Genomic DNA, 26,374 nt, shown 5'->3' on the forward strand with positions numbered 1-26,374 from the left:
ATATATAGGAGCTACAACACCACTAAACCCCTAAAACAAAAACTCATTTTTTGCTGACTGGACGCCACATGACACAAAGCGCCCAAATTTTGTAGCCCCTCCACTACACATAGCCTTAGCGTATGAGGTTTGGTTAGTTAAGGTCGGTTCACGAAAACACGTTAACCATAAGCATAACTCAACGATCGGCTAATCATATTCACTTAACCATAACCGTAAGTTTTGATCAATCATAATTAACTTAACCAAATTATTTCGATTATTGTTCGGCTTTTACTCGAAAACAGAATCACCCAAATTGGTAAAACTTAATTACCTTGTAAGCAATTCAGTCATTTGTCCCATATAATACTCATTATACTCCACCGTCTTCCCATACACCCCTTCATGTCTATCCCACGGTGAAAGATACACCCCGAACCCAACCCGAGCCGCCTCCGCAGCCTTCGCAAGCTCCCCGACCACATCCCCAGTCCCATTCCTCCACAAACTGGACCTGACACTATACTCGGTGTACTCAGACGGCCAGAGGCAAAACCCATCATGGTGTTTAGCTGTAATGACGACCCGAGAGAACCCGGTTTGGGTGGCAACGGATACCCATTGGGATGCGTTGAAGAGGGTCGGGTTGAAGAGGTTCGGGTCGGTTTGACCCGAGCCCCATTCGGAGTCGGTGAAGGTGTTGGGACCGAAGTGGAGGAAGAGGGATATGTCGGAGAGTTGCCAGTGGAGTTGGGTGGTGGTTGGGAGGGGTAGAATGGGGATTGGTGGGGGTGTTGGGTGGGATATTGGGGTGGTTGTGATACATAGGAGTGTGGTTAAGATGATGAAGAGGTTGTTGGTGTTGAGATCCATTGTTGTTTGTTTGTTGTTAGTTGTGTACTTTGTGTTTTGTTAGTGGATCGGAGATTTGGAGATGAGTTAGACTTATTAACTAACAAGTGGTGGTTGAAGACTTGAAGGTAGAGGTGCATAAGTTGAAACTGGTTTGGTTTGGTAAAGAAAAGTCAAAATTGGTTTATGATATGTTTCGGTTCGATCTAAAACTTAAAACCGGTATTTTGACCAGGTTATGATTGGTTAAGGTGATGAAGAGGTGGTGGTGGTTGTTGAGATCCATTGTTGTTGGTGTTTGTTGGTTGTGTACTTGTGTTTTGTTAGTGGATTGGAGATTTGGAGATGAGTTAAGTGAGATTCGGGTTGAAACTGGTTTGGTTTGATTTAATTAACAAAAGTCAAAATTGGTTTATGATATGTTTAGCTTCGGGTTAAAACTTAAAACCAGTTTATTGACCATGTTATGATTGGTTATGGTTCGGGTTTTGATATGTTTCGGTTTCGGTTCGGATTTTGATATGTCTCGGTTCTTGATCGGGTTTTGATATGTTTCGGTTTCGATTCGGATTTTGATATGTTTCGGTTTTGGTTCGCGTTTTGAGATCCATTGGTGTTTGTTGGTGGTGTGCTTCTGTTTGTGTTAAGTGGATTAGAGATGAGTTGACTTGTTGTTTAATTAACAAGTGGTGGTTGAAGGTAGAGGTGTATAAGCCGGTTTGAAATTCAAACTTGGTTAGGTTTGATCAATAAAAGTTAAAACCGGTTTATAATTGGTTTTGGTTCATGCTAAAACCGGTATTTTGATCAATTTACGATCAGTTATGGTTCAGGTTTTAATCGGTTTGGGTTTGAGTTTTGACCAGTTTTGTACTTGTGATGGAGTGGATAATAGAGATGAGTTGACTTGTTAAGGTTTAAGGAACAAGTGGTGGTTGAATGGATATGATTTGGGATTGAGTTAGTTAAAAGTTTAGAGTAAAGTATAATATTTACTTTTTAACTTTAGTAAATTAAATAAATTTTCCTTTAAGTCGACTTGTTTGTTGGTTGTAACTGTGTTGGAGTGGAGAATGGTGATGGGTTGACTTGTTAAGTAATGAGGTTTAAGTTTTAAGGAACAAGTGGTGGTGGAAGGGATATGATTTGGGATTAAGTTTGTTAAAAGAGTGAAGTATAAGATTTACTTTTTAAAAGTAAATTACATAAGCTAGTTAAAAGAGTGAAGTCACATAAATTTTCCTTGTTAAGTGTATTTAAAATTAGGGCTATCCAAACCGCTTGTCATTTGTTCGGATATTTTCCCGAAAAATGCCCGCTTGTTTTTCGCTCGATTGTAAACAAGTCGTTCTGCTTGGTTCGGTTTGTAAACGAGCCAATCAACGAGTAAAGATCCGCTAGGTTTGGTTCGGTTCGGCTCGAATATTTTTAATTTATTTTATATAAATTATATATGAACAAATATATAAAAATATAGACAACACATATAAATATAAGTATACAACTTTTTAAACCAATTAAAAATTTTCTAATTTAGTCATTTTTATAGTTTTATTTGTTTGCTTTAAGTTTCCAAAATACAAGAAATTTGTTTGCATGTTATATCGCAGTTCAAAATTATTTCTCATGAAAATTTACGACCTATTACACTTCGAGTCCATATAGGTTCGGGCTAGAATAGGGATTTAGATCCGAATGTGTAGCGAGAATGAGCCTTTTAGAGCATCCGCCCATTTTTTTGGCTCCCTATGTCTCACCTCCTTTCCCTCCGTTTTTCTATCCTCTCTCTTTTTTCCTCTATATTAATTCATCTGGAATTGCGTTAGAATCTCGGACATTTCTTGTCGGGTCGTCCCTAAAAAACGTTAAGAATTCTTGGGTCAAGGATGAGTGAAACATGACTCCAAATTGGGTTTATAATTTTTAAATGGGCTAAATTGGGTAAATGACTTTTAACATGAATTAAAATGCGTAAAATTCTTTTTTTTAAATAGACTTTAAACTGAGTTGTGATTGGGGATGAGCTTAGGACGACCGGTATCAAATCTCGAAATCTGGAAATATTTGTGATTTGAATCAAGCCCAATGGGCCAACCCATTTTTTAAGTGTTTTTGTGTGAAGTTATTACCATTTCCCATTTTTTATGGGTAAAGATTAGATAGTATTCTTTTAAGTTCAAACAATATGACCGAAAATTGAAGTATTTTTTATAATATAACTACTAACTAGCTACAATACAAGTATATATATGTTTGAAACAAGCCAGCGTATATACCTGAAAAATTGTTTATATTACTATAGATGTAGACAGCAAAAACTATGAACAAGGCAATTTAAACGAAATAATAAACATGAAATTGATCTCCCTTTATGTTTTACATATAATGATTTTCATCTCCCGTACAACTTAATTCCATCTAATAAATATAAAAGATAAAATACTCCGTATTCATTACCAGTTTATTCAATACATATAAATCATACTGTAATATATAAGACATTGATCCATAGCATCACTTGATATTCCTGAATTATTTAAACATAAAATTAGTAAAACAAATTAAAAACGTACAAGAAAGTATTTAAAATGTATCATTAATTAGGTCAGTCAGCAAACCTGGCCTCTTATTTGTTGTAAACATGTAAAGGCGAGTTAAAAGAACGTCGAGAAGGATTAAGATCAAAGCAGTACAGATCACGCTAATTCCCACCTCTCCCAAGGTGATTGCTAGCTTCATCTTTTTAGTAACCACTTCCACAACGAGGGCCGCTGCATAAGTCATCATCCCCATAGAATATATGATACAGGAAGTTGCAAGAAGCCAATCAGTATTCCTCTCCGAGAAAAAGGACTCCAGTCCCAACAATCCTAGGAAGGTGGTGTTTATGAAAACACACACCGAAAATAATCTGCAGCATATATGAACAAAGAAGTACAGGTTAAAGATAAGCTAGCTCTAAACAATATTTTAACAAACAAGACGTATCACGTATATACAAACAAGACATACCTAGCGACCTCAGTCGCTGACTCACGTACATCGATTGCCATGCTTGATTGGTGATGTGTGTGATCAGTTGAGTGCATAATACTATTAGCTGCCCTAGTATATATAATCATGTAAGCATTGATTATGAACTAAATTTGGTGAGGAACTAATTAAAAGTTGCATTTAGCTGCCTCTTTTTTTAAAATTCTGTAAATGTATGACGTTGTTACGTATATTACATGTGTGTATAGGGCTGTTCACTAACCGAACCGAACCGAACGCGGGCATGCTCATACTTGGTTTGGTTTGAAAGCGAGCCGAACCGAGCGGATTGAATTTAAAGAAATGAGCGATATCTTTATGCTTGAACTTGGTTTGGTTTTGAAACCGAGCGACTTGGTTCGGTTTGGTTTTGCTTGATTTCGTACAAAGTTTCCAATTTTAAATTTATAAAACTTCAAAATATCATTAATTCAAGACTTTCAACTCTTAATTGTCTAAACTTTCACGTAACTCTGTTACTGAATAACTTCATGAATACGTATAAGTGAATCTACTTTGATTATTTTTATGCATATATAAAGCTAATATGCATATATGCATCACGCTCTCAAATTATATTTAGTTTTTTAAGCTAAAAGGTAATTATAAGTTGAAGTCATGATATCTATTTGAAGCTCTTTAGTTATTTATGTATAAGTCTTGTTCATGTATTATAAAACTTTCGGTGTTAATGTATTTAGCTATCTTTGTTATGTTTAGAACTTAGTAGATATTTTTATTTTTTACAATGTTGTTCAATTTGTTATTTAATAAACTAGTGTTGGAAACTAAGAAGTATGTTATGTATTTTCTAAGATTTTATTTAGGGGACCGAATCTAAACAATTTTGTGAGTGTGATATATAATAGGTGAAACAGAGTGGCATTTATCAGTTAAGGTAAAGTTAAAATACAAATGACAACAAAAATGAGAAAGGTGAGAAGGAATCTAATCCATTGATCTTAGATTTGGATGGTGGAGATTAATTCAAGAATAAAAATTAAATAAAAATAGATGAAAAGGGCATGAAGGCAATAACTCACTTATGAAGACTTTTTCTCTCCACATGCAAGGCACATGGCAATTCTCCCATCATTTTAAAACGTCTATAACTTTTCATACGACGTTTTTTTAGAAATTTTTTTTACCAAAATAACGAGCGTTTTTTTATCTTTAATATGAATATCATATTGTTATATAAGAATAAAAAAAACATTGGTGGGTTTTTTTGTATTGTGTTATTTGGTTGCCCATTGTGTTTTTTAATTAGGTTTTTCTATGCATTGTGTTATATATTTTGGTTATTGTGTTTTTCAACTGATACTCATATTAAAGATAAAAATTAAAATAAAGATTACGTCATTGTGTCTTTCGTTTGTTATTGTGTCTTTGTGCTCAAAATTTGCTTTATGTTGATTGCGTATTACGTTCAAGCCATTGTGTAATATGTAGATTCTATTGTGTTTTACGTTTATGGTCATTGTGTTATATGTATTTACCACTGTGTCTTACGTTTAAGGTCATTGTGTTATATGTATTTACCATTGTGTCTTACGTTTAAGGTCATTATGTTATATGTATTTATCATTGTGTCTTACGTTTCAAGTCATTATGTTATATGTATTTACCATTGCGTCTTACGTTTCAAGTCATTGTGTTATATGTATTTACCATTGTGTCTTACGTTTAAGGTCATTGTGTTATATGTATTTATGATTTTGTCTTACATTTAAGGTCATTGTGTTATATGTATTTACCATTGTCTCTTACGTTTGAGGTCATTGTGTTATATGTATTTACCATTGTCTCTTACGTTTAAGGTCATTGTGTTATATGTATTTACCATTGTGTCTTACGTTTAAGGTCATTGTATTATATGTATTTTACCATTGCGTCTTACGTTTCAAGTCATTCTGTTATATGTATTTTACCATTGTGTCTTACGTTTCAGGTCATTTTGTTATATGTATCCATTATTGTGTTTTACGTTTCAGGTTAATGTGTAATATGTATTCATCATTGTGTTTGGTATTAGATAATTTGTTGGTATTTTTCATTACATTTATATATTATTATTACACAACGGTGTTATTAGTATTTAAAAAAAAACACAATGATCAGTTGAAAGACACAATGGCGAAAAAACACAATAATAAACAGAAAGACACAATGACGAAAAAAAACACAATGGTAAGCAAAAAGACACAATGACGTAAATTATTTTTTATTCCTATATAACAAATTTATACTCATATTAAAGGTAAAAAAACGCTTGATATTATGGTGAATTTTATTGATGTGCTGAAACGGTCTATTAAAAACTTAACATAACCTAGACACTCTAGTTTTAAATTTATAAATCTAGACTATCCTAATGCTATACCACTAGACAGGCAAGTGTACCTATCAACTGTAGTAAAGTCTAACGAAGTCCGGATGTCGAACCCATAGGACACTAGCGACATCTAAACTAGACTCTGACTAATAACTTAAATAAATTGATTTAATTGATTTTCTTTTTTGTGTTTTTTTATTTATTAACTATAAGCTAAAAAAAATACTTAAACTAAAACTGACACGAAAAAAAAATCGGACTGGAACTCAAATAGGGAAACAACTACCTAGGTAAGGAATCCCACTAGTCAACTCGTAAACTTTCGGAATTGGATTTATGATCGGTACCGTATTCTAAAAATATGAAATTTAAGGAATAACTAAAGTACGCTAGATCTCCTTCCGGTCTCACCAACAATACCTAAGAACCCTATATATCATGTAAAGCTCAACGGTTAATGGTTCGGATCTCCTCCCGGTCTCACCTTACCTAACTATGCTAAGGTACCCAAAGATTAAATCACCTCCCGGTCTCTTTAATCACAAAACACCCTAAAGCGTAAAGGGGTATTTTTATTTAATTCGGTTATAATTTGGATCTGTAAGAATCTCAAGGAATCTAGGGTAACACTCCCGTGCAATCACTACCCAAACCCACAAATGACCAAAACAGACGACACTTAATTACCTCCCGACCTCTCAAGTGACAGAATATAAGGTATCTCTAAACTCTCAATTACCGTTCCTATGGAATACGTTAACTATAAACCATAAACTAGTTACAAACACCCATTAATTAACCTAATATGCATCCATACATGAAAGACATTCAAAAAAACGCATGTGGAACAAAAAGTGATAATAAATTAATACCAAATACGCATATGCATCACAACCAAATAAAATAAAAAATCTACTAAAACATGAATTAGTCAATAATAATCCAAAACTAAAAGTAAAACGAGTCTAACAAGTATTCATCCAAACCCAGGCAGTATAACAGTTTAGCCAAGCATAAGAAAATAAGAAACCAAAACAAAATATGAATAATTGTTGTTCATAAAAATAATACTTGATGTGCTGCTTACTTTTTGTGTTGCTTTCTTGTCTATATATATAGATGTGTATGCTTCGATATGACAATTTTAGGAGCAATGATGCTTGTTTATTCTTCTTTCTTTGCAAAGTAGCCCAGCAGCTACTCTCTGGTTGAACCAGGGGTCGGCCCCCGTTTTACCTTGCACCTCGACAGTAGGGTTTTTAAACCCCTCCCTCTTATTGTCACACCCCGACCAAAGGGGGCGGAACATGCCGAGGTGTAACGATTGCCCATAAGCGCATGACACTATTTAAAGCGACAATATTTAACAAACTCATTTCATTTCACAACATCGAAAATGTCACATAACCAAATATTCATAAGTCAAATACAACAAGATATAGCAAAATATAGCAAATCAAATATTGTTCATTTTTGCTAATATCCTAACGGTATTTGTGTCATTTTCTTCACCGAACTCCATAATCAACCTAGATGCAAACCTGTAACATTTCATAAAATAAATTTGTCAACACAAAGGTTGGTGAGCAATTCATAAGTTTGAACAATAGATATATAGTAGAAAAGCCACAAAACTAGTATACAAAACCATAAATAATAGCTATAAACTTGGGTAAATTGACAATCGCTAATAGAATTACGTTAGCGCCACCTAGATACAAGGGATTGCCAAGTAGTCTAGGATTTAATAGAATATCGTTAATTGCATTACGTTAACGACACCTTGCTACAAGGGGATGCCAAGTAGTCTAGGATTTATAGATTCCACCAACCGAAAGCGATAAACACATAGGCATATAAGCATAGAACACTAAATCGAGCAATTATTCAAGTAAAGTATACAACAACGTTTGTGGTTTAAGACTCAAGTATAAAGCATTTGATTTGAATAAGTATGAAATGTCACCCCAAAACAAAAGATAGAAAACGGGGTATGAAGTTACTCACGTTCAAGTATAAAACTTGATCGGTAAAAGATGAATAACCGGATGGATGAAGTTTAACGAGCAAGGCCTAAATGACAATAAAATCTTGGATTTAGAATGGTTGTCTTGAAGATCTATAAATAAAATAATTGTTGCAAAAAGTAAACAATTAAAGTTCAAGGTTTAAAATGTAACTATTTAAGAATTTATAATAACAATCCTTTAAAAATTTACGTTTGCTCAAAACCGGGTTAAAGTATCTTACCTTAATATTTACTTAACCAATGTTAAGGAATAAGGTGGGAAAAATGCTAAAATGCAAGTTCCTTTGAGACAAAGATACTAAAACGGGTTTTTAACGAGTGTTCGGGTTGTCGATTCGGGTCTTGACAAATGGTCAAACCCAAAGTCAACTTTCTAACATATTAATTGTTATGAGATAACTAATTAAAATATACTAACACTTAACCAAGTATGTAGATCTATTGTTTAGAACTAACAACGCACGTTAAGCGAGTGTTCGGTTTTGTCAGTCCAAACTATGTGATGAGATCAAGTTGGATCCAACAATTCCAAGTACTTAAGAAAATAATTAAAATCAGTTTGTAAACTATTTTTAAAGAAATATACAAGTCTTGATAGCTAAAAACACACTTGTGTGTCTTAAGCGAGTAAAAGTCGGTATAGTTCGGTTTGGTTCGGTCTCCATCTCACAAATAGTTCATAGATGGTTTCTACATGCCCAAATATCATAGAACTTGTATATTGGTTTATAAATGAAGAAAACTTAAATTTTACAACTAAAAAGTTAACTACAAGTCTTTTAAGCAAAAGTTTCGGTTTAGTTCGGTTTTCATCTCCCAACGAGTTCATAGATGGATTCCATATGCTTAACATCAAAGAACTTGTAAAAATGATTTTTGAAACTCAAATATAGCAATAAACATGTTTAAACAACTATTTTAACAAAACTAGTAAACAAAAGTTCGGTTTTCGGTTTGGACTAGTTTCGGTTAAACCGAGGTCACAACTTGTAAAACAATATTGTAACATAAAATTCATCATTTTGATTATATCATAAGCTTTGGTTTACAAAATGGGTCGGTTTACATGATAAACGAATACAAAAACGAATACAAACGAGACCCGAAATTGACGAATGTCACAGTATCCCCTACTTTATCGAGACGTGTTCCCAAAGCTTCTTGAAGAGATCGCCAAAAATGAGAGGTAAAACGGGCATCGCGATCGGAGATGATAGACAATGGCAAACCGTGTCGACACACGATTTCCCGAACATAGATTTGAGCAAGCTACTCGACAGAGTACTTCTCGCGAATCGGAATGAAATGAACAGATTTGGTTAATCGATCGATGATCACCAAAATGTTATCGTTGCCTTTCTGGGTTTTGGGTAATTTGGTGATAAAGTCCATAGCAATGTCTTCCCATTTCCAAACGGGAATCGGTGGTTGCTCGAGTAGACCAAAAGGTCTATGATGTTCGGCTTTGACTTTCGAGCAAGTAAGACATTTAGATACAAACAACGCTACGTCCTTTTTCATACCCGGCCACCGAAAGGTAGCACGAAGATCGAAATACATCTTATCCGCACCGGGATGAACGGAATAATGCGAATTATGAGCTTCGTCGAGAATACAAGTACGAAGGTCATCGCGATCGGGAACCCACAAACGATTGAGAAAATACAAAAGACCATCGAGTATGGTTTCGAGTTGAAGTTTGGCTCCACATGACATTTCGTCGTACATATTACCTTCTTCGACGGAGGTGCGTTGAGCTTGAAAGATACGAATTTGAAGATCGGTTTGAACAATGATGCTTAGAAGCATAACGGATTTAACACTAACCTTTCGACTTAGGGCATCGGCGACAACATTCGCTTTACCGGGGTGGTAGCGAATCTCGCAATCGTAATCACTAAGTAATTCGGCCCATCGTCGTTGTCTCATGTTGAGATCTTTTTTGTCAAAAATGTGTTGAAGGCTTTTATGATCGGTAAAAACCACACATTTTGTTCCATAATGGTAATGTCTCCAGATTTTGAGAGCGAAAACAACGGCACCAAGTTCGAGATCGTGAGTCGTATAGTTCTTCTCGTTGACCTTAAGTTGCCTTGATATGCTTATGCGATTACCTGACCTCGTTGCATGAGAACCCAACCAAGGCCTTGATGGGAGGCATCGCAAAATACAACAAAATCGTCGTTTCCATCGGGAAGGGTTAGAATAGGAGCATTGCAAAGCATGTCCTTGAGAGTACAAAAGGCTTCCTCTTGCTTCGAACCCCAATCAAAGGGTTGTCCCTTATGAGTGAGAGAGGTAAGAGGCAAAGAGATCTTGGAAAAATTCCGAATGAAACGCCGATAATATCCGGCCAAACCGAGGAAGGATCGAATTTCCATGGGAGTCGTTGGAGTTTTCCAATCCTTAACGGCCTCAATTTTAGCGGGATCAACATGAATACCTTTGTAGTTTACGATATGTCCCAAAAATTGAACTTCCTCGAGCCAAAATTCACATTTGGAGAATTTGGCATAGAGTTGTTCGTTTCTAAGGAGTTCGAGAATGGAACGCAAATGATATTCATGTTCGGCTTTGGATTTAGAAAAGAAAAGGATGTCATCAATAAAGACAATAACGAATTTATCAAGGAATGGTTTGCAAACGCGGTTCATGAGGTCCATAAATACCGCGGGTGCATTTGTTAACCCGAAGGGCATAACTAAAAATTCGAAATGTCCATATCGAGTACGAAAAGCGGTTTTAGGAATGTCTTCTTCGCGAACACGCAATTGATGATAACCCGATCGAAGTTCAATTTTGGAGAAACAAATTGCGCCTTGAAGTTGGTAGAATAAGTCGTCGATACGTTGCAATGGATAATGATTTTTAATAGTAAGGTTGTTGAGTTCACGATAATCAATGCACATACGAAAAGAACCATCCTTCTTTTTCACGAAGAGAACGGGAGCGCCCCAAGGAGAAGAGCTTGGACGAATGAAGCATTTATCGGAAAGTTCTTCGAGTTGGTTTGATAGTTCTTGCATTTCCGACGGGGCTAGACGATAAGGAGCCTTGGCCACGGGCATCGCACCGGGCACAAGATCGATTTGGAATTCAATCGGACGAACGGGAGGAAGACCGGTAACATCATCGGGAAAGATATCAAGGAAATCACGAACAATAGGAATATCTTGGATCTTCCTTTCCTTTTTGTCTTTTGTCACCGAGAGAGCTAGAAACGAAACGTACTTTTGGCGTAAGTACTTTTGCGATTGAGCACACGACATAAGGTTTAGCCTTCGTGACGTTGTGTTTCCAAAGACCTTAATAAATTTACCGTTGACGAGCAGGATGCGAATGAATTTATCAAAACAAACGACTTCGGCACGGTGCAAAGATAACCAATCCATGCCTACTATGACATCGAAGCTCCCCATTTGCATCGGGATGAGATCGATGGAGAATTTATGCTTAGAAAGAATAAGAGAACAATCGCGGACGACGGAATTGATGGTAATAGAATTTCCATTGGCGACTTCAACAGAGAACGGTCGGGAAAGCTTAGTTCGAGGCATCGCAAGTTTCGACTCAAATTTCAAAGAAATAAAACTTCTATCGGCACCGGTATCAAATAAAATATAAGCCAAATGATAGTTCACCAAAAACATACCGTTCACAACATCGTTTGCCACTTGAGGTGCTTGTTGTGGAGGTGGAGGTGGTGCTTGGATTGCTTGGATGAGTGGTGCATTGAGTTGGAAATTTTGGGGTTGATAGGTTTGGACTTGGTGAGCTTGTTTTTGGTAGTAAGGTACGGTCATGGTTTGGTTAACAAAGGTGAGGCGATGGCAATTGTTGCGGAAAAGGTTTAGATCTCCACAATTGTTTCAAGCTCGGGGTGGTTGGGGTTGGTTTGGTGGGTAGGGTGCATATCGGTTTTGGGAATTTTGGGGAAAAGTTCTTGATTGGTTAGGTTGGGTTCGTTGGGCGGATTGGCAAGTGGTGTTGAGATGGCCAAGTCGGTTACAAATGGTACATTGGCGACAAGGCGAGTTTGTTGGGTGATGAAATTGGCAAGCGTTACATAGCGGGTAAGGACCGGTATATGGTCTTTGGTTTTGGGGAGCTTGGGTTTGTTGTTGAGGTTAGGTAACGGCAAAGTTTCGGTAGTTGTTTTTGGGTTTCTTCTTGTTGTTGTTATTGTTGTGTCGGGAGGAGTTTGAGTAGTTTATGGCTTGTGGTGCGGGTTCAACCTTGGTTTGCGGTGCGGGCTCGGGCTTGTCTTTCTCACTTGCTTTCTTGAGGGTTAGGGTACCCGCCTTCACGTGATTTTCCGATAGCCAACCGGCTAACGTTATGGATTCCTCAAGGTTCGCGGGTTTGCTACTCATGACCGAGTCCCGGTTTTTCATCGGTAAACCCCCAATATATTTGTCAATTTCACGTTCAGGTGGGGTAACCAAGTGAGGTACAAGAATGCTTAGCTCGTGGAAATGGAGCGAGTAAGCGGTGTTATCACCACTTTCTTGTTTTAGGTTCCAAAATTCTTCCTCAAGCTTTTGGAGCTCGTGTTTGGGACAAAATTTCTTCTTCATAAGTGCCTTGAGCTCGGCCCATGGAAGAGCCATGGCCACATCCGTACCTTGGAGGTGCATAACACTACCCCACCATGTTAGGGCGGTTCCCCTAAACATACTTGAAGCGAAGTTTGTCTTTTTCGCTTCGGGGCATTCGCTGTGTAAAAACACATTCTCCACATATTCGAACCATTGCAACAAGGTAGTCGCACAGTTGGTTCCAAAGAATTCGGACGGGTTGGCACTGGTAAATTGTTTAAGCAGGTAGGATGCAGATTTGGCTTCAATAGGTGCAACAACGGGTGCGGGTTGGTTTGCTCGTATTTGGGTCATAAGTTCGGGAATCACCGCGGCCATTTGCTTGGCGACGAGAGCGGCCATACGTCGGGTGGAGTCATATCGCGGTTGGCGTCTTAGCGGAGGCATGCTAACATTTATAAAGAAAATGGGATAAGTTTTGGATAAAAGGAAATGAATATAAAGGTGTATAAAATAAAATGAGATTTCGATTTTTGATTTGTGAATCCTAGAGTTAGTATGGTGAAGATGTTAGTGTTAGATAAAATATAAAACTTTGTTTGTAAATAACAAAACCATAAACAAAACGTAAATGATTTTTTTTTTTTGAGATAGTTAAGGTTTGAAAATTTGAGATTTTGAGATTTATAGAGTCGGAAGAATCGCGCATGAAATCACCATGACTTGATATTCCAACACTAAATAAAAGGTTTTATAAAACACCACGTTGGAGTCCAAACATGTGCACGTAACCACCGCGACTTTTTCATGTTTTAGACTCAAATAACAATGATAACACAATAAATCGAGATACAACGTCATGCCAAAACATTAGTCCACGAAATCACCGTAGCCCTATTGTTTTAACACCGAAAAATTAGGATGGCGAACGGAACGCTCGCATTCGACTACTTAAAGAATTAACATTTATAACACGGTTTATGGCCTAGAAAACGGGCATTATAACTCAACCATCCCAGGTAAGTAAATCACCTTCGATCCTTGGAATCTTTTTGTCAAATGGTCATTTTATAATGTCTCGTTTTCTATGATGGCTACAAACCCGATATAAACGCAACCTTTAAGGGATTTGAAACAACGGGATCCAAGTTAATCTTGTAATCCATAAAACACAATAAAAATCTAATTTTTGCGTTTAAAGGTAAGGATACCTTGGAAATACTATGAAAGTGTGTGTATGTGAACATTTAGGATATTGGTGAATTTTAAACAAGTTCATAAATAAACATGCGATATGAACAATAAAATAGAGTAAACATGTATGAACACACGTATAGGACCCGAAGCATAACAATTCTAGGTCGTTACGTCTAACTACATATCTTAATTGTCATGGCTCTGATACCAATCTGTCACACCCCGACCAAAGGCGGCGGAACATGCCGAGGTGTAACTATTGCCCATAAGTTCATGAAACTATTTAAAGCGACAATATTTAACAAACTCATTTCATTTCACAACATCGAAAATGTCACATAACCAAATATTCATAAGTCAAATACAACAAAATATAGCAAAATATAGCAAATTAAATATTGTTCATTTTTGCTAATATCCTAACGGTATTTGTGTCATTTTCTTCACCGAACTCCATAATCAACCTAGATGCAAACCTGTAACATTTCATAAAATAAATTTGTAGACACAAAGGTTGGTGAGCAATTCATAAGTTTGAACAATAGATATATAGTATGAAAAGCCACAAAACTAGTATGCAAAACCATAAATAATAGCTATAAATTTGGATAAATTGACAATCGCTAATAGAATTACGTTAGCGCCACCTAGATACAAGGGATTGCCAAGTAGTCTAGGATTTAATAGAATATCGTTAATTGCATTACGTTAACGACACCTTGCTACAAGGGGATGCCAAGTAGTCTAGGATTTATAGATTCCACCAACCGAAAGCGATAAACACATAGGCATATAAGCATAGAACACTAAATCGAGCAATTATTCAAGTAAAGTATACAACAACGTTTGTGGTTTAAGACTCAAGTATAAAGCATTTGATTTGAATAAGTATGAAATGTCACCCCAAAACAAAATATAGAAAACGGGGTATGAAGTTACTCACGTTCAAGTATAAAACTTGATCAGTAAAAGATGAATAACCGGATGGATGAAGTTTAACGAGCAAGGCCTAAATGACAATAAAATATTGGATTTAGAATGGTTGTCTTGAAGATCTTTAAATAAAATAATTGTTGCAAAAAGTAAACAATTAAAGTTCAAGGTTTAAAATGTAACTATTTAAGAATTTATAATAACAATCCTTTAAAAATGTAAGTTTGCTCGAAACCGGGTTAAAGTATCTAACCTTAATATTTACTTAACCAATGTTAAGTAATAAGGTGGGAAAAATGCTAAAATGCAAGTTCCTTTGGGACAAAGATACTAAAACGGGTTTTTAACGAGTGTTCGAGTTGTCGATTCGGGTCTTGACAAATGGTCAAACCCAAAGTCAACTTTCCAACATATTAATTGTTATGAGATAACTCATTAAAATATACTAACACTTAACCAAGTATGTAGATCTATTGTTTAGAACTAACAACGCACGTTAAGCGAGTGTTCGGTTTTGTCGGTCCAAACTATGCGATGAGATCAAGTTGGATCCAAAAATTCCAAGTACTTAAGAAAATAATTAAAATCAGTTTGAAAACTATTTTAAAGAAATATACAAGTCTTGATAGCTAAAAACACACTTGTGTGTCTTAAGCGAGTAAAAGTCGGTATAGTTCGGTTTGGTTCGGACTCCATCTCACAAATAGTTCATAGATGGTTTCTACATGCCCAAATATCATAGAACTTGTATATTGGTTTATAAATGAAGAAAACTTAAATTTTACAACTAAAAAGTTAACTACAAGTCTTTTAAGCAAAAGTTTCGGTTTAGTTCGGTTTCCATCTCCCAACGAGTTTATAAATGGATTCCATATGCTTAATATCAAAGAACTTGTAAAAATGATTTTTGAAACTCAAATCTAGCAATAAACATGTTTAAACAACTATTTTAACAAAACTAGTAAAAAAAAGTTCGGTTTCCGGTTTGGACTAGTTTAGGTTAAACCGAGGTTAGTCTTATACAAACCCACACCATGGAACTTGTAAATAAGATGAACAAACTAAAAGGGTTAGAAGTTATTCATAAGTGATATGTATAATAAGTTATGTGTGTGTATATATATATCAAGAACACGAAATCCTCCATGAAGCCTTGCCTTATGACATTCGAACCTTAACCAACCGGAGTCGGTGGAGTAACAAATAAAGGAAACAAGGGGTGTGTAATTATATATATGTTGTACCACCATATTTAAGTGTTAGTAATATTAGATGAACAAGTTAAAATGAAATACTATAGTTAGTTGACCTTAAGAAATCAAAATAACAAAATGTTGAAGATGAATACTTGGATTTGAGAGAGATTTTGGAGAAGATGAACAACCAAAATGGTGTATGGAGCCTTGCTTTTATAATGGTAAGAGTATGGTTCATACAAATAGGGTAAAGATGCATGTGATGGTTGAAATGGTCAAACAAGTTTTTGGTAAATGGCAATAATAGTCCCCAAAGTTTGGTTTAAGTCATTTTAAGGAGTTTTAAGGAACAAAAAGAATGTTTTCAAGACCCAACAAGTGTAAAACAATACTGTAATATAAAATCCATCATTTTAATTATATCATAAGCTTTGGTTTACAAAATGGGTCGGTTTACATGATAAACGAATACAAAAACGAATACAAACGAGACCCGAAATTAACGAATGTCACACTTATTAATTGATGATTCCCCTTTTTTATTATGAATTCAAGAGTATGTTTGGTCATCATGTGGGCCCCAATAAATTCAGCCACTTGTTTTATGACCAACTAATTTCTTTTAATCTTGAGGCCTGCAAAAGGAAATAACACAAAGATAATTAAATAAATGATATTAATTTGAATTTTATCACATTCTTGTGACATACTGCACACACACACGTGAATCTTAATCTTGATTCATATTCCTTGAATTATTATTATTATTATTATTATTATAAACTCACGTGTCTCAAGTTAGTGAAAATGCATCGTTTAGCTCGTTGTCTTTAAAACTCTTCAAACTTTAAATATGAACCATGAGCGCGTATAATTTATTAAGAACTACCTCAAAACAACTCAAAATTGTATGGAGTATTTAGATAATAATTGTATATTTTAGGCCATATCAAATATCTCCACACTTAAACATTTTTCGTCCCTGAAAAAGTATTTTGCAGTGGAATCAGAATTCAAGACTAATCTTTAAAAAATATAGGTTATCTTTTAAGCACGGATAAACGCAAAAACTGCGATTGCCGATATTGTTGTCCACTTAAACCCGGCCACCAGCCTATCAAGCCCCCAATTGCATTTAGCGCTTTAAGTTCAAAAACCACAGCTAAACCTACTTCATCTCAGACAAAGAGAGCTAGAAAAACTAGAGTCAAAGCAGAATGGTTTGACAAATCACCATAAGCCAAGGACTCGTTGATGGTACAAAGTAGATGCACTCGGTGAAATTTGATGGATGAATGGTCATGTGGAGGTCGTACGAGCATACCCTAAATATTATTGGACTTTGTCCTATATATTCCCTAAAAAAATATTTATTGACTAAAAACCTTCGAGCCCCAATAGTGTATCCTCAGAGTCACTATCCCCTTGGTAACACGTAAACTCTAAGTTTCGTCTAGTATGTGCAACTTTGGCCTCTTGTACTAACTTTGAGAATGATTCTTTGGCATTTTTCATTACATAACTTTCTCATGGTCATTTGCTTTTCGGACCAACTTTTTTGGAATACTCATAACTTTCATAACATACTTTTTTTTTCTTTTTTCATTTTTTTTTTATTTTTTTCAATCTTTTTTTTCTTTTTTTTATATCACCCTAAATTATATAACTATTTTCTAAGCTCGTAAAAAGATGGACATGTGATAGTGTGATGATTTTAGTGCATCTAAGTCTTACCATCTCAAAGTTTTTAGATTATGGTAATCCTCCCTAAGCATCGAAATTCGGTTTCACCGTTTTTCAAATTATTATATATATAAAAAATTTGCTAAAGAGGACTATTAAAGCTAGTTGGGTCTACCAACACATCCCAATTTTAGTGCGTTATCTTTTATTTAATCTCATACATAATAGTAGTTTTAAAAACCAATCTCAAAGTTTTCTATCATTTTCCATAATTTGCAAAAATTTTCGTTAAAATTTCGGGACATTTTTCAAATTTTTTTTTACACTTTTTCATTATTAATAATATATATATATATTTAATATAAAAACGTCAGTTTCTCATCCCCACACTTAAATGTCACATTGTCCTCAATGAGACAGGTAAAAGACAAAAATTAAAGCACATTTAAATATAAGTAAAGTGGAACAGACTCCCCTGGTAAATATGACAATATTTCCTTGCGAGTCGTGTCCCAAGCTCTCCTATTCGAACGAAAACCTCATACTCCAATGCTCTCTACCAAGCAGTCACTTACGAACGAAAGTGACAATCAATAAGTAAGTAGCCTTCTCACACTTGAATCAAACCATGTATCATCAAACTTCCACAGCAATTCTGGACCAACCTGAAAGCAAACCAAGAAACAGCCAGCATAAGAAAGGAAGAAAACCCAAAACAAAAATAAAAGTAAAACAAAAACATTCAACCGGGTTGCCTTCCGGGAAGCGCTAAGTTTACAGGAGAGTCTTCAGCCGGACTCGCTCCCGAAATTTTAATCAGGAGGCTTTTCTTTAATCCAACCCCGGTCTAACCCGTTTAGTTCCACCCTTTCAATATATTTAAACAAATAGCACATAGTGAAACTTAAAAGCATTTTAAAACATTCAAACGGGTCGGACCACCAATACTTAAACTTACCTGGACCAAACCTAATACGTGACATATAATGAGGAAAATGGTTATTCTTACATTTCAGTGTTGCCCTATAACTCTTAATGTACCATTTTTGAACCCTCAAAATGTGTTGATCCAAGCACTTCCGCTCCCTCTTCTGTGGCTTTGTCTATTTCGGTGGCGATCCACTATCTAGTTCCTCCACAGACTTGCTAACCTTCATATGATGTGACGACTCAAGTACCACCATATTCTGATCCTCCTCCTTTGTCACTTCCTCTTCCTTTTCTTCTTCTAGTGACGTTTTGATCTCCATTGTTGGCTTCCACATGATTAGTGTTTCTAAATATATAAGATCGCCAACAGGGTCAAATTCTGCATGTTCGTCAAAAACTGGTAAACCCACTAACTCTCCACCAAACTCATCCTCCCAAGATGGTGCATGCTCATTCTCTTCGTCATCTTCCATCTAGTCAAGTGGCCCCACAACGACATCTTCACTCGAATTCGTGTAATCAGGTAGCTCCAACTCCATCTCTTCTATCATGCCCTCATCATCATTATTCCAGAATTCATCATCTGTTTCATAGATGGCTTCCTGCTCATTGTAAGAAAAACTCTCATTTTGAATTCTAGCACTTATCTCATCTAACCTAGCTTCGATTTCCTCTATCTTACGGAGTCTTTCTTTTTCGATCAACTTATCAAGCCTGACTTCCAATTCTTTAATCTTTTGGAATCTTTCACGTTCCTCTTGTTCGGCTCTTTCCAACATCTTCTATATAAAATACTCCTAAACTGACTCGATCTATTAAACATATTAACTAGACTCGATAAATTAAAACACAAACTAAATTATCCTAAAGATGAATAGACACACTAATCTAAGACACGGACTCACAAGACACACCACAAATCAAGACACAAAAAGACCAATAATTAATTAAGTTCAATCAATGCTAGTTTCGCTATCGCCTAAGTATCCCCGGCAACGGCGCCAAAAACTTGATGTGCTGAAACGGTCTATTAAAAACTTAACCTAACCTAGACACTCTAGTTTTAAATTTATAAATCTAGACTATCCTAATGCTAGACCACTAGACAGGCAAGTGTACCTATCAACTGTAGTAAAGCCTAACGAAGTCCGGATGTCGAACCCACAAGACACTAGCGACACCTAAACTAGACTCTGACTAATAACTTAAATAAATTGACTTAATTGATTTTCTTTTTTGTGTTTTTTTATTTATTAACTATAGGCTAAAAAAAATACTTAAACTAAAACTAACACAAAAAAAAATCGGATTAGAACTCAAATAGGGAAACAACTACCTAGGTAATAATACATTTTTATATTTGAATATTTTGCAACTGCAATTAATGTATTAATATCATATTTACTATTTACAAGCAAACATATAACTATAAATATATATATATATATGGGTTTATCCATATAAAGTATAATATATTACGTGTGAGTTTTCATAAAACTATTTATGTATTAATACATTTTTATACTTGAATATTTTGCAACTGCAATTAATGTATTAATATCATATTTACTATTTACAAGCAAACATATAACTATAAATATATATATATATATGGGTTTATCCATATAAAGTATAATATATTACATGTGAGTTTTAATAAAACTATTTATGTATAGTTTTAATAAAACTATTTATGTATTAATACATTTTTATATTTGAATATTTTGCAACTGCAATTAATGTATTAATATCATATTTACTATTTACAAACAAACATATAACTATAAATACAATTTACTAATCTCTAATATATTCTTTATAGTACCCGCGCGATGCGGCGGAGGCAATTTGTAAAGATGTAGTCGTTTATGTTGGTTCATAAGTCAACTCATGAGATATTGTATAATAGTATTTTAGTTAGTTAGTTAGTTTTGTTATTCGTATGATATTTTACAAAATTTTATTATATAATTAATTATATTGTTCTTACAGTTTGTAGTTAGTAGCATCAATACGGTATATATCTTTTTCACAAACGTTAAACATGTGAAATAAATAACAAAATTAACATTAAAACTCTTGTCTACATCAGTAAACTATTATGACAGTGCAATAAACTAAAACAAAAATAATAACCCGATAATATAGTCCAAATTATCCTATATGTATCCGAGTAAACCGAAATAGTTTTATTTAATATATTTTTAAACGAATATTATATGTATACCTTGATATGATTATTATTTATATTTAATAAAGTATTACATCACTAAGCTATTATAATATCTCACTAAATAAATTTATTAATGTCAATAATAGGAAATATATATTGTTTACTTTTAGTTTCTTAACACTCTTATATACGAATGTATAATTTTCTAGCTTTTTTGAAATTCAAATCAAACTAAAAAGATAAATTTATAATTTTTATATACAATTGAAAAACCAGTTTCATTCTCTTCTTCATGGCTTCCAACTAAAAACCTAAAAAAAGATTCGCCCCTGTTTGCACATCGAACACGTTCCAAACAAATCAGAAGTCTTGGCCACCATTAAATCAAACATGGTGAAATCCCCAATTTGATTCCTTTGTAGGTATGATTTCTTTTTAATTAATTGTCTTGATTGTAGAAATCGGCCTCTGTAGGTTTTATGATAATGGGGTTACATTGTATCTTCCTCAAGTGTGTGATTAAATTCAGTAATTAGGGTTTAGTAGTGGATTTGTTATTGTAGATTGTTGGATATTTACAATGCATATTACATGAAAGGTCAAAATATTTGCCCCTTTTCAATCCACCGTCTATTTAAGATACCAAACAATTTGTGCGTTATTATATTTAGTGTGATAATTTATTTCTCCTAGCATTTTCAGAGCCCTGGGCTACATTCATGGTAGCATTGGAGTGTGTCACAGGGACATCAAGCCTCAAAATTTACTGGTGGGCCTTTTGATATATGTACATTCTATAATTTGTACCCAAGATATAACAGTGATGATTTAAGGCACCGTTTGTTTAATGTTTAGTTTGATATTAATGAACAAAGATAGTTTATTGAAGAGTCTTGTGTTTATGGTTAACAGGTAAACCCACATACACATCAAGTCAAGCTATGTGATTTTGGAAGTGCTAAAGTTTTGGTTTGTATGAGTGTTTGTTAAATATCTACTTGTTATGCTTGATATGTGTTGCATTGTCTTACTTTACATTTGTCATTTTTTAAGGTAAAAGGAGAGTCGAACATATTCTTCAGTTTTTTTTTTATTAAAACGGGGGAGGAGAAAAAAGTATTTACTAAAATGGGTTATTTGAAAAATATTTACCAAAATAAGTTTTTTTTTTCTTAACTTGTATTTTCTCACTCTTTTGAATAAAATAACTTCTATTAAAAATTTCTATATAAAAAAGATAGATGTAAAAGATGTATTAATATAAAAACGTTTTATTTTTTATTTTTTTTTTCTCATTTTTAATTAAGACTATTCAAAAACATGTTTTTAGAAACTGATTTTTATGTCCATATTTTTATTTCTTTATTTATTTATCAAAACCACTTTAAAAAAAAATGTTTTTTTGTTTTTTTATTGTTTTTAATTTGCTTTATAATATGGTATTTATTACTATTTTCTTCAAATGTTTTCTTATATAGGAGTGCTTAAAATCGATATTGGTACGGATGTTGTTAAGTCGGAATCAGTTTAAGTAATGCCAATATCGGTACTGATGTTGTTCAATCAAAATCGGTTCGGTTCGTTATTGTACCGATTTCGTAGCGACATTTGTATAGGTTATAATAAAACAATACTCTAGTTTGAATGCAATTTTATATGCGATAGAATTTATACCTTAATGTCGAGAAAAAACCTAAGCCCATCCGTATATTCTGTTTATTTATTATTTATTATTTTTATTTTTATTATTATATAAGTTAGCGACTGATGAACTGAATTTGATAAAAGAAAAGAATAATATAAAATACTTATTTTCATACATCCGTTTTGTTCTTAAAACAATTTAAATAAAAAATGCTTTTTATTATAAAATTGTTTTTTGATTTATACAGAATGTTTATATGACCTAACAAATTGTCATATGTAAATTCAGCCTCTTTTTCTTAATGAGAGTGGAGTTGACCAGCTATTGGAGATCATAAAGGTAAGTTTTATTTTATATATACATTTATTTATTAAACATGTCAGTTGTATTAAATGACCCGTGAGGGAATACCAATATTAATATATAGTTAATTTTTTTGGCAGAATTTATGAGAACTAAACGTGCTTTCTAGCCATTTCAACTTGAGTAGAGGACATGCCCATTTATAAGAGCGGCACTGGTTTCATATATTGGTCACAATGTTGGTATGCTTGTTTATAATAGACTACTTTTGTTGTCTTTGTGTGTCTATTTTATATTGTTTAATTACAATTATTTTGCAAAAAGGTTCCGCTAAATATCAAATAACTACGTTATAATAAAAACATTTAATAAAAAAAATCTGTCAAACAGATGAAACACATTAACTAATATAGCTAAAATTAAACATATAAACACATACTAAACTAAAACATAAAAAACACAATAATGTGGGTTATTTTATTAAATTTCTATAAAGTAGGTGCAATTATAAAACAAATAAAATACATACCTTTGAAAGTACTTTTGAGAGTATATTCAAAATTCTTTAACCTTTCACGGAGAGAACTTGAGGTAATCTGAGAATGTAAGACATGTTCATAGTTTAAAATGATTTGTAGGGGATTCAACCAAAAAGTGCAATCACAATAAAATAACATATAAGAAATTGTTATAGCAGAATAGTAAAATAATAAATACATTGCATACCTATCAATGTAAGAACTTGTTGAAAACTATGTATTTAGAATGATAATCCGAAATTTGAGATTTGAAGCAGATCAAAAAAGAGGTTAGAGTTACATTCTCTATATTGAAGCAACACACTCACCAAAAAAAGAAAATCCACGTTTTCAAGTAACTACTAACACATATATGTATGGCATTTAATTTTATTTTTCAAAATTCAAGTAACATAAACTATTTACCTATCTTATAATGAATAATATTATGTTATATGTCAAAGAATTGGTTCACATAAAACATTTTTGTAGATAATGTTTTATATTATGTATCAATTTTGTTGTCAGTAAACCGTAATTATTTATTATATTATTAAACTTTGAGTAAGAAATACAAGTATTCTATTTTTAGAATTTCGTAAATATATTAAGTTATGTATAAAAATAATGATTTTATAAAAGTATGTTTATTATAAAACATAAGTTATAAATAAAATGTAAAGTTAACATGTTTTGTAGATAATGTTTTATATTATGTAACTAATATAATAGACTTAGTGGGGCCGTGGTAATATAATCGAAGTAGCTAGATATTAAATCAAAACACAACTTGGTACATCTTGAATAACACAGGTAGATGCAGGGTGAGTTTGCTGGAGTAACTAATTGAGCAAGCAGTTTTTAATTTAGATCAATTTGGTAATGTGATACATATTTAAATACTTGATTGATTATGTTAGTGACAAACATAAGTTATAAATAAAACTTAAATTAAACATATTTTGTAGAATTTGTGTTGCATAAGATAAGTACAAACATTTTAAATTTATTTTTCTCTTTAAAGAAAATAAATAGTTATATTCAATTTAGCATCAATGATTTAAACAAATAATTTAATCTTTGATTTATTAACTTAATAGGAAGTATAACTAAAAACATGGGATTCAAATCGTGCATACCAATTAATCCCATGATCTCCTAACCTCCTAGCATTTTTGCTAGGAAATAGGAGATAACAAACTTTTTCAAAAATTTAATATTATTTTTCTTTTCAAAGAAAATAAATTGTTATTTTCTATCTAGAATAGATGATTTAAATATATAATTTAATCTTTGATTAATTAACATAGCAGAAACTATAACTAAAAACATGAGATTTATTAAAAAAAACAAATAAACATTACATGAACTATAACTAAAAACATAGCTGAGTCAAGAAAGGGTGAGCGAAAATCATTATTTTTATTATTATGATTATTTTGGTGTTCGTGGCTAGGTAAGTTTGTCAATATGCGAGTATGACTGGATTAGTCATGCTGACCATAGTAGGAGGTCTTTGTTTGTGGTTCTTCGAGTCGTTCACTGTTAAACCATTCTGATGGAATATGAAATTCCGGAAAAATAAATAGCTTATTAACATTTTGATTTTATTTTTTGTGCAGCCTACTTCAATGATGCACAAAAACAAGCTTCTGCCAATGTGGATTTTATGCTAGAATCATGAAGTCCATAAATGAATAAAAGTTTTTGTAAGTTTATTTAATTTGTAAAGTGGTGTGTTATTTGTAACTGGATAATAAGTATTTTAGATAAATAGAGTAAATATGTAACAAATGATTTACATATTTAATTTATTCTATTTATCTAAATATTTTAATAAATGTAGTGATTATACGGGTAGTTGCATTGAAGAGAAAAAAGTGGTAATCCTAAAATTATATATATGAAAAGTTGCAAGTTTTATGCTTTAACTACTTGTAAATAGATGCAACAATAACTTGTACTTTATAATCCACATCTCGGTTTTGAATAAAATTTATATCAAAACGTAGATAAAAATAAGAACATTGCAATGGTATGTTCGAATTTTTTAGAAATCATAATATAGTTGAATATATAAAGAAAATAGTAAGAAAAATAGATTTGAGTAATATGTGGATAAAGATGATGGGCTTGAAATGTAAATTTTTGTTAAATTTACAAAAAAAAAACCATAGATGAAGGGTAATTATTGTAATTATATTCATACCAAATCAATTTGTTAAGTATTAGTGATTGATGAAAAGACAAATATAACCCTTAAAATTCAAATTTTAATGCTAGATATGTTGTACTTTTAGCACCAAGTTAGATACCTTTTAAAATTTAAGAGGTTTTACTTGTGCTTTATATATAGTAGAGATACAACATTAATAACATTAATGTTACATTTACAATTTTCATATATATATTGACCAATAACCACATGGGCCCAATGAGAAGAACAAATATAATGTGACTGAGGAATCACGACGAGTACCAATATGGAAGACTTGATATGTAGAAAAAAAGTTTGTTAACTGGAATTAGATGATTTAGAAGAAAAAATTGAAATAAAACATAACCGAGTATACATATACATATACCTATAATTTAAACGGGCCCTTTTTATGTTTATATTATATAAACATAACTACTTACATATTGAAATTTAACTGAACATAAATAAATGAATGAACATAAACGGACGTTCATGAACGTAAGTAAACGAACAGTTCATTAACGTTATGTCCGTTTACTGGCCTACTTGATAGAATGAAATTGTATTTTATCCACATATACTTTTAAGATGATTTTGATTATTAATGTTTTATCTTACTATGTAATAGACTGATAGTTAAAACTGTATGATCTAGTTCCGGGTTCAAGTTTTTTGTGCACCTCTACTTGAGAGGATGTGTGTTGAATCAAGCCCAATGGGCCAACCCTTTTTTAATGCCAGCTCGTGCGTTAGGCCCAAGTAAGACCTCGCATCAACAAAGAATCTTCATTTCATAATTCATAGTTCCATACCCCATTGTCGAAGCC

General features: G+C 33.2%; 1 long non-coding RNA gene and 1 pseudogene across 1 annotated transcript; one reads left to right on the top strand and one right to left on the bottom strand.

Moving 5' to 3' along the window:
* Nucleotides 1–310: 310 nt before the first annotated feature.
* LOC143566612 (alpha-L-fucosidase 1 pseudogene) lies at nucleotides 311–867 on the bottom strand (annotated as a pseudogene).
* Nucleotides 868–21,508: 20,641 nt separating this feature from the next.
* On the top strand, nucleotides 21,509–21,952 carry LOC143566613 (uncharacterized). The gene is made up of 3 exons (XR_013141262.1): nucleotides 21,509–21,650; nucleotides 21,794–21,850; nucleotides 21,935–21,952. It is a non-coding gene; the product is annotated as an uncharacterized LOC143566613 (long non-coding RNA).
* Nucleotides 21,953–26,374: the final 4,422 nt, after the last annotated feature.

Source organism: Bidens hawaiensis, unplaced genomic scaffold (assembly GCF_021521415.1).
Source record: "Bidens hawaiensis isolate Kalapana, Puna unplaced genomic scaffold, B.hawaiensis_p1.1 tig00022926_1, whole genome shotgun sequence".
Classification (NCBI taxonomy): domain Eukaryota; kingdom Viridiplantae; phylum Streptophyta; class Magnoliopsida; order Asterales; family Asteraceae; genus Bidens; species Bidens hawaiensis.